This window comes from Arachis stenosperma, chromosome 10 (genome assembly GCF_014773155.1).
Source record: "Arachis stenosperma cultivar V10309 chromosome 10, arast.V10309.gnm1.PFL2, whole genome shotgun sequence".
Lineage (NCBI taxonomy): Eukaryota > Viridiplantae > Streptophyta > Magnoliopsida > Fabales > Fabaceae > Arachis > Arachis stenosperma.
In genome coordinates, this window is record NC_080386.1 from 76,622,653 (window position 1) to 76,632,056 (window position 9,404).

Genomic DNA, 9,404 nt, shown 5'->3' on the forward strand with positions numbered 1-9,404 from the left:
TCAAGGGTCGGGAACTACCTAACTCGGAACGGAGAAGGCTTGGATCCCCCAACATTTTCTTCGTGTCCAAGTGAGGTGCCCGACCCCATAAACTGCTTACCACACCCACAAAGCCTGCTCCACCTCATCTAGACTCTCAAGGGGTATACTTAGTAGACACTACTTTCTCCTGCCAACAAAGAGGAAAAGAAGGCTCCCCACTCTCAATCTAGAAAGAAGTCGGACATCTCCAGTAGCCGGACCTTGAAATAGAAATTCTTAAAATCATGAAAGGACTCATCATACAGGGTGCAAAACTTCCTTCCTTGGTTAGCCCTAAAAGAAACCCAAGATACCTTCCCCCCACCCGACCTGGCTTTGTCAACACAAACAAGTAGGAAAAAAGAGAAATAGAGGGAGCAACGCCCCAGAACTGACACAAAAGTTGAAACAGCTTTAAAAACGCCCAAGAATTTGGATGGAGCTGCGTAGGAGCAAGATTACAAGACCATAACACTCAGACTCCAGATCGGTAAAGGGAAGTCGGACGCCAGCTTAGAGAAAAAACAATCATAAGCGTAAAAGAAAAGCTTCTCGGAACTATCTAGGGGCGGAAAGCACACTCTCTCCTCGGAATCCGGGCGACTAGTTCATAATCCCTCTCAGACTCTCTATTTTCACATATGCTACAATGCCTACGAAACCTAACTAAGTACTCAGAATCTACCACGGATGGAACTCTTAGAGGAAGAAGGTCGACCCAATCAAGACCAGACGGAATTTTAGTCGACATCGCTTGAAGAACCTTTCGAGACATAAAAATTCTTACCTACAAGAAGAAATATAGCAGCAGACAAAAGAAAATCACATAAAGAGACAACGAAAAACCATTCAGCAAGGCAAGAAGCAAAAGACCCACGAAAAAAGTGGGGCAACACAGAACAAAAAACGCTAGAGAACAAAAAAAAGAGCCCCCCCCCATATAAAAACAACAGCAATGGCGGCACTCTTTTGGGGCAACCCAGGCATAAAGGAAAAAGAAAATAAGCAAAAGCCACACAAGGACAGAAGCATACGATCACAAGAAAAGAAAAACACGGAAACAAACCTGGAAGAAGAAGCGAAAGGCGAAGAGCTCCGAAGCAAGGAGACAAAACGATGGCACAAAGAAAGATTCTGGAAAGCAAACAAAGGGAGAGAAGAAGCGGCGCTCGTAAAACATAAAACAAAACGCAGAAAGGAGGAAAGGAGCAATAAATAAAGCCTTCACAGTGCACCGAACGGAAATCGAGGAAAAACGGTAAAATGCAATAAATGCAGGAACGGCCATTTTGAATTTTGAAAAACAAACTACTATGCCCGAGCTCGACCTCCCAACAAAGGACGAACTTGGACAGGGGCACTGTTCATACCCTGACCGGGGTCCTCCAACTCGGCACAATCGCAAGAGGTCCGACCTTATCCTAAAGCTCACACCTAAAGGTCGGACCTCGGACAAAAGAGTAAGGAAGGCCCATCAAAAGGAACGCAGCCCAAACATAAAGGCCGAAAAGGCCTGGAAAAGGCGGTTCCACGAAAGATAAAGATAAAACTCCCAAAGATAAGATAAGATAAGAATATCTTATCCAGGGAAGATCACTGCCAACTACTATAAATACACTGGAGCACCCAGGTATGGCATTCATTCCAAATCTACACATATCTGCTTGGACCCATGCTAACTTAAGCATCAGAGTGTCATTGCAGGTACCACCGCCAACCATTCTGCGTATCAAGCTCGGGTCACCGAACCCCCACCTCGGGCCTCTCCAGACGACCGAGCTGCACGTTTCAGGCAAACCCTCGGAACAACTATCTTGTCAATCATATGATGGGGGCATGCGTCTTGAAGATTATTAAAGCGTTCCAAGTATTCATAGAGGGTCTCAAATTCATCCTGAACGATTATAGACATGTCCTTCCTCAGCTTATCGGCAACTTCAGCCGGAAAGAATTTATCCAGAAACTCTCTCCTATGTGCATCCCAGTTGGAAACAGTTGTTACGGCTTGAGTGTAGTACCACTCTCTTGCCTTTCCCTCCAGAGAAAATGGGAAGGCTTTCAGCAGAATGGAGATTTCATTAGTGCCATCACGCTTAACAGTAGAACAAGCAGTCTGAAAATACCTAAGATGCTTGATAGGCTCTTGAGTAGGTAAGCCATGAAACTTGGGCATCAAGTTGAGTAGTGAAGACTTTATTTCAAAATCTACAACTACTGCTGGGTGGTGTGCCTGGAATGGTTGGAGCGTAAAATCAGGGGCTCCTTCCTCCTGGATAGTGACTCTTCTGGGCGCTGCCATGTCACCTGCACGTAAATGAACTGGATCAGTAGAGAGGGAGCTTGGTTCTTCCTTAGATGACGGTTTAGGTTCGTCCTCAAAGAGGAGTCACCGATGCCTAGCTTGCCTTATACGTGAAAGAGTTCTTTCAATTTCAGGGTCAAATACTGGCAAGCTTGGATCAGGAAGTGAACGCGTCATTTAACGAAAGAAACGTACAGCTCATAGTGACAAAAATAAAATAAAATGCAAATAAATAAATTCTAATTAATAACTTTAGCACTCTATTGCAACTCCCCGGCAACGGCGCCAAAAATTGATGCGGGCGGAAATTGGCGAATTAAAAAATTATTAAAATATATACGTTGCAAGTATAGTTCTTGTTCATACCCTGACCGAGCCCTCCAAACTCGGGAAGTTCGCAGAAGGTCCGACCTCGTCCCAAAGGCCCACGCCTAAGGTCGGACCTCGGACAAATAAAGAAGAAGGCCCATCAAAAGGAACGAAGCCCAAAACCTAAAGGCCGAAAAAGGCCTAGGAAAGGCGGTTCCACAAAAGATAGAGATAAGACTCCCAAAGATAAGATAAGATAAGAATATCTTATCCAGGGAAGATCACGACCAACCACTATAAATACACTGGAGCACCCAGGTATAACTCATACTTTAATTCTACTCAATATCTGCTTGGACCCATGCTAACTTAAGCATCGGAGTGTCATTGCAGGTACAACCCCCAGCCGCTCAGCACACCAAGCTCGGGTCACGGAACCCCTACCTCGGGTCTTGCCAGACGACCGAGCTACACGTTTCAGGTAACCCTCGGAACATTGGCGCCGTTGCCGGGGACCCTGGAAGTCATCCCTTTACCATGGCGGACGACCCTCCCAACAATAACCACGCTACATCAGAACAAGAAGAGGAAATTGACACCGGAGAACGACCGGACAGCCCTCTATCACCACGCACTCCAGGAGGAAACAAACAGAATTGCCCAAAGACATCACTTCCAACAAAAATCCACAAAATCCCGAAAAAGAAGAGAGCTCAGAAATTCTAGAAGCAGTACGGGCACAGCAAACCGACTGAAACAACTCGAAGAGGACATAAAAAAGCAGAAAGAAACTGAACAAGATTTGAGAAGGGAAGCTCGCAAGCGCAGAGAGTTAGAAGAAAAGCTGCGGAAGATAGAGGCCGAGTTGAAAGACCGGACGGAACGCGGCACCACCCCCGAAAACAACCATGATCCCTTCACGCAAGAGATCATGAAGGAGAAGGTACCGCGAAACTTCAAACCACCTGATATGGATCTCTACGACGGCACCACCGACCCAAGTCACCACCTCAGCAACTTCCGAAGCAGAATGTACCTGGTCGACGCCTCCGACGCGATTCGGTGCAAAGCCTTCCCCACCACTCTCACCAAGTCGGCCATGAAGTGGTTCGACAACCTGCCACCAGGATCAATCTCCAGCTTCGAGGACCTAACCAAAAAATTCCTAACAAGGTTCTCTATTCAAAAGGACAAGGCAAAACATGCCCCCAGTCTACTCGGGATCAAACAGGGTAACCAAGAAACTCTCTGAGAATACATGGAGCGATTCAACAAAGCCTGCCTGGACATACAACACTTGCCCACTGAAGCAGCCATCATGGGACTAGCAAACGGCCTAAAAGAAGGACCATTTAGCCAATCCCTATCCAAACGATACCCGACCTCCTTATACGAGGTGCAAGAGCGGGCAGAAAAATATATCAACATGGAGGAAACCTCCCAGCTAAGAGACTCTTCTAGGAAGGAATCAACCTACCCACTCCGAGACCGAGATCGAGAACAGAAAAAGAAAGAAGAGTCCAACTCGGACAAACCACGGAAGTACCATAGCTACACTCCCCTCCGAGTTTCCCTGGTAGACGTCTACAGAGAAGTATGCCACACCGAAAAAATCCCACCGCCCCGACCTTTAAAACACAAGAGAGCGGGGAGAGATCGGTCCGAATACTGTGAATACCACAAGCTCTACGTCATTCTACTAATGACTGCCACGACCTGAAGAATGTTATAGAAAAGCTAGCCAGAGAAGGAAACTCGACAGATACATAGCGGAAAAAGGAGAAGAGACCAAAAAGAGAAGGAGGGGAGATAACGAGGATCGGGCCGAACAGACCCTGCGAACCCCTGAAAGGCACATACACATGATAAACGGAGGTTTTGCAGGCGGAGGAACATCCAGATCCTCGCGAAAAAGACACCTCAAAGAGATCTATCATGTCCGAGAAGACAATCCTCTGCCCGAGCTGCCAACCATCTCATTTACCCAAGAAGATGCTCAGGGGATAATACCCGGCCACGACGATCCTATGGTGATCACCATTATCCTAGCAAACGCCAACTTACATCGAACCCTGATTGACCAAGGAAGCTCAGCAGATATCCTGTTCAAAGCGGCCTTCGACAAGCTCGGACTTGAAGAAAAAGAGCTAAAGGCCTATCCCTCCGACCTATTTGGGCTAGGGGACACCCCGATCCACCCCTTAGGATACATCTCGCTACACACTACCTTCGGAAGAGGCGAGCAATCTAAAACGTTAAGCATCGACTACATTATAGTCGACGTTACCTCAGCATACAATGCCCTCATTGGGCGACCAACCCTAAACAGACTGGCAGCTGTGGTCTCAACCCACACCTCTGTATGAAGTTCCCTACCGCAAAGGGAATCGCCACCCTAAAAGGCGACCAAAAATTAGCACGGCGATGCTACAACGAAAGTCTAAGCCTAAAAGGGAAAGAAGTCAACACAATAGAACTCGGGCGAGTTCAAACCCGAGAAGACCTTCGGCCACAACCAGAGGGAGAAACCGAAAGGATCCAAATCGGGAACACACCTGAAAAAGTAACAAACATTGGAGCAAACCTCGAAGCAGGCCTAAAGGAGGAACTCATAACCCTCTTAAGGGAGAATTCCGACCTCTTCGCCTGGAAGGCCTCCGACATGCCAGGCATAAGTCTCGACCTGATGTGCCATAAGCTATCAGTATACCCGGGATCCAGACCCGTCCAACAGAGACGCCGGAAGCTCGGACCCGAGCGCATGCAGGCAATAGAAGAACAGGTACAAGCACTGCTAGATGCAGGATTCATTAGGGAAGTAAAATATCCCCTATGGCTCGAAAACGTGGTCCTGGTAAAAAAGCCCAACGGAAAATGGAGGATGTGCGTCGATTACACGGATCTCAACAAAGCCTGCCCCAAAGACCCATATCCACTACCAAACATCGACGCCTTAGTCGACGCAGCCTCAGGCTACAGATATCTCTCCTTCATGGATGCATACTCGGGATACAATCAAATCCGATGTACGGACCCGACCAAGAAAAGACCTCGTTCATAACCCCAAGGGCAAACTACTGCTACGTAGTAATGCCCTTCGGGCTGAAGAACGCCGGGGCAACCTACCAGAGGCTAATGAACAAAGTATTCTCAGAGCACATCGGGCTACAGCTAGAAGTGTACGTCGACGATATGCTGGTAAAGACACAAGAAGACAGAAACTTGGTTCCCGACCTCACAAGTGTCTTCGGCACCCTCAGGAAACACAACATGAGACTTAACCCGACCAAGTGCACCTTCGCCGCAGAAGCCGGAAAGTTCTTAGGCTTCATGCTGACTCAAAGAGGCATCGAAGCAAACCCGGACAAATGCCAAGCGATACTCAAAATGAAGAGCCCGACGTGTGTCAAAGAAGTACAACAACTAAATGGAAGGCTAGCCGCCCTATCAAGATTCTTGGCAGGATCAGTGATAAAATCACTACCTCTCTACTCACTCCTAAAGAAAGGGAAACCCTTCTCATGGACCCCGGAGTGCGAAAAAGCCTTCCAAGAATTCAAGGAATTCCTCGGGCAGCCACAAATCCTAACCCGACCTTTAAAAGGGGAAGAGCTCGTATTATACCTCTCGGTCGGACATCGGGCAGTTGCTTCAGCATTAATACGAGAAAATGACCAAGGACAACACCCCATATACTTCGTAAGCAAGGCACTACAAGGGGCCGAATTAAACTATCAGAAAATAGAGAAATTCACCTACGCCCTAGTATTCACGGCTCGGAGGCTCCGTCCCTACTTTCAAGCCCACACCATCAAAGTCCGGACGAACCAACCCATGAGACACATCCTACAAAAAACAGACATGGCAGGACGAATCCTACAATGGGCGGTGGAACTGTCCGAGTTCGACCTCCACTATGAAGCCCGGACTGCCATAAAATCTCAATATCTAGCCGACTTCATCGCGGAATATACTGAGACCCCGGGAACCCCACTCTCGTGGAATCTGTATGTCGACGGGTCCTCAAACAAAACAGGAAGCGGAGCCGGTGTTATACTCGAAAGCGACCAAGGAACACGGATAGAGCTATCCTTAAAATTCGAGTTCCAGGCTTCAAACAACCAAGCCGAATACGAGGCCCTACTAGCAGGACTAAAGCTAGCCGAAGAGGTCGGAGCCCAGAGAATCACGATCTTCAGCGACTCCCAGGTCGTCACATCACAAGTAAATGGAAGTTACCAGGCCAAAGACCCTACTATGAAAAAATACCTGGACCAAACACAGGCACAATCACGACACTTCCCGGAAATACAAATCCAGCACATACCTCGGGAACAAAATGCCCGGGCAGACGCCCTCTCGAAGCTCGCTAGCACCAAGCCCGGAGGCAACAACAGAAGTCTTCTCCAAGAAACCCTACAATCTCCCTCCGTGCTAAGAGAGGAAGAAACGTTAATATATCCAACCAACAGCAAGGATGGATGACCCCCATACTCAACTACCTGAAGTCAGGAACTCTCCCCATAGAAAGAAAAGAAGCTAAAAGGCTTACAAAGGACGCCCAGAATTATACGCTAATTCACGACGTATTATACAGAAGAGGATTCTCAAACCCCCTCCTTAGGTGCGTTCCGACCTCAGAAACAAAGGGCGTCCTCGAAGAAGTCCACGAAGGCATGTGTGGGAACCATCTCGGAGCTCGGGCACTATCCAAGAAAGTAGTCAGTGCCGGGTTCTACTGGCCGACCTTACAAAGAGACGCGACAGAGTTTGTGAAAATATGCCCCCCTGCCAAAAACACGCCAATTTTCACAAGGCACCGCCCGAAGACCTTATCAGCATCACTGCGCCATGGCCCTTCGCAAAATGGGGACTCGACCTACTCGGCCCGTTTCCACAAGGACCGGGCAAGTCAAATACCTCATAGTAGGGGTCGACTACTTCACAAAGTGGATCGAAGCCGAACCCTTAGCCACTATTACGGCTCAGAAAAGCCGTAAATTCCTATACAAAAACATCGTCACGAGGTTCGGAGTCCCCTACTCCATCACAACAGACAATGGAACACAGTTCACGGACACAAGTTTTCAGAACTTGGTGGCCGAACTAAAAATCAAACAGCAATTCACATCGGTCGAGCACCCACAAGCCAATGGACAAGCAGAGGTTGCAAATAAAGTCATCTTGGCCGGGTTAAAGCGAAGACTCCAAGAGGCCAAAGGGGCGTGGGCCGACGAACTCCCCCAGGTACTATGGGCATATCGGACAACCCCGCACTCTACAACGGGAGAATCCCTATTCCGGCTAGCTTACGGGATGGAGGCAATGATTCCTATCGAAATAGATGAAGGGTCGCCCAGAGTCATCTTCTACAACGAAAGAGGCAACCCACAGGCACAAAGGGAAGAACTCGACCTCCTCCCCGAGGTCCGAGAAAAAGCCCGAATCCGAGAAGAAGCCTTAAAACGGCGAACGGCCCTCAGATACAATCAAAAGGTAATAAAGCGAAGCTTCTCCAGTCACGACCTGATTCTAATCCGAAATGACATCGGAACACAAAAGTCGGGAGAAGGAAAGCTAGCCGCAAATTGGAAAGGGCCCTACAAGGTAACAGAAGTCTTAGGGACAGGCTACTACAAAATATCCGACCTAGAAGGCAATGAGCTGCCCAGGACCTGGCACGCCTGTAATCTAAGACGGTACTACAGCTAGAAAAACTTAACCCGAGGTGTACTCTTTTTCCCTACAAGGGTTTTTTAATGAGACACCCGGTTAAGTAGGATACCCGACCTAAAGGGTAAACACTTTGTAAATATTCTTTCTTTTTAATACTAATCAAATTTCTCTATTTTCTCTTCCTCATGATGAAGCAAATCCTAGAAAGTACCCCACCAAGGCGCATTAATTTATGCTCGGTAAAACGCAAAAAATCATTTGCCAAGAGACCATACAAGGTCGGCAAAGATAAAGCGACGAGGTTCAAATTAATGTGAGAAGTTATAAAGTAACTCTAAAATGGCTCGAAAAGCCAAATAAAAAGAGGTTACAAAATAACTTAAAAAGGCCGACCAAACGACGAAGTCGGACCCAACAAAGGGAAAAGTTATAAAGTAACTCTAAAATGGCTCAAAAAGCCAAATAAAAAGAGATTACAGAAATAACTCAAAAGAACCGACCAACGACAAAGTCGGACCTAACAAAAGGAGGTACTCGAGCACCCGATGTCCGAGAAAAAGCTCGGCCCGAGAAAGAAGCCTTAAAACGGCAAGAACCAGGATTTCGAAAAACGCTTACTAAAAAGTTGCTTTACAAAAAGCAACTAAAAAGTACAAAGCGAAAAGAACGAAATCGAAAGAAGTTTCAAAACGCTAGCTAAAAAGTTGTTATCCGAAAAACAACTAAAAAGCACGAAAGCGGAGACATAAAGTCAAAACGCTAGCTAAAAAGTTGTTATCCGAAAAACAACTAAAAAGCACGAAAGCGGAGACATAAAGTCAAAACGCTAGCTAAAAAGTTGTTATCCGAAAAACAACTAAAAAGCACGAAAGCGGAGACATAAAGTCAAAACGCTAGCTAAAAAGTTGTTATCCGAAAAACAACTAAAAAGCACGGAAGCGGAAACATAAAACGCTAGCTAAAAAGTTGTTATCCGAAAAACAACTAAAAAGCACGAAAGCGGAAACATAAAGTCAAAACGCTAGCTAAAAAGTTGTTATCCGAAAAACAACTAAAAAGCACGAAGGCAGAAACCAAAGGTCAAAACACAAACACC

General features: G+C 46.9%; 1 non-coding gene across 1 annotated transcript; it reads left to right on the top strand.

Moving 5' to 3' along the window:
• Positions 1–1,840: 1,840 nt before the first annotated feature.
• On the top strand, positions 1,841–1,948 carry LOC130959318 (small nucleolar RNA R71). Its single transcript, XR_009078410.1, has one exon. It is a non-coding gene; the product is annotated as a small nucleolar RNA R71 (small nucleolar RNA).
• The last annotated feature ends 7,456 nt before the right edge of the window (positions 1,949–9,404 follow it).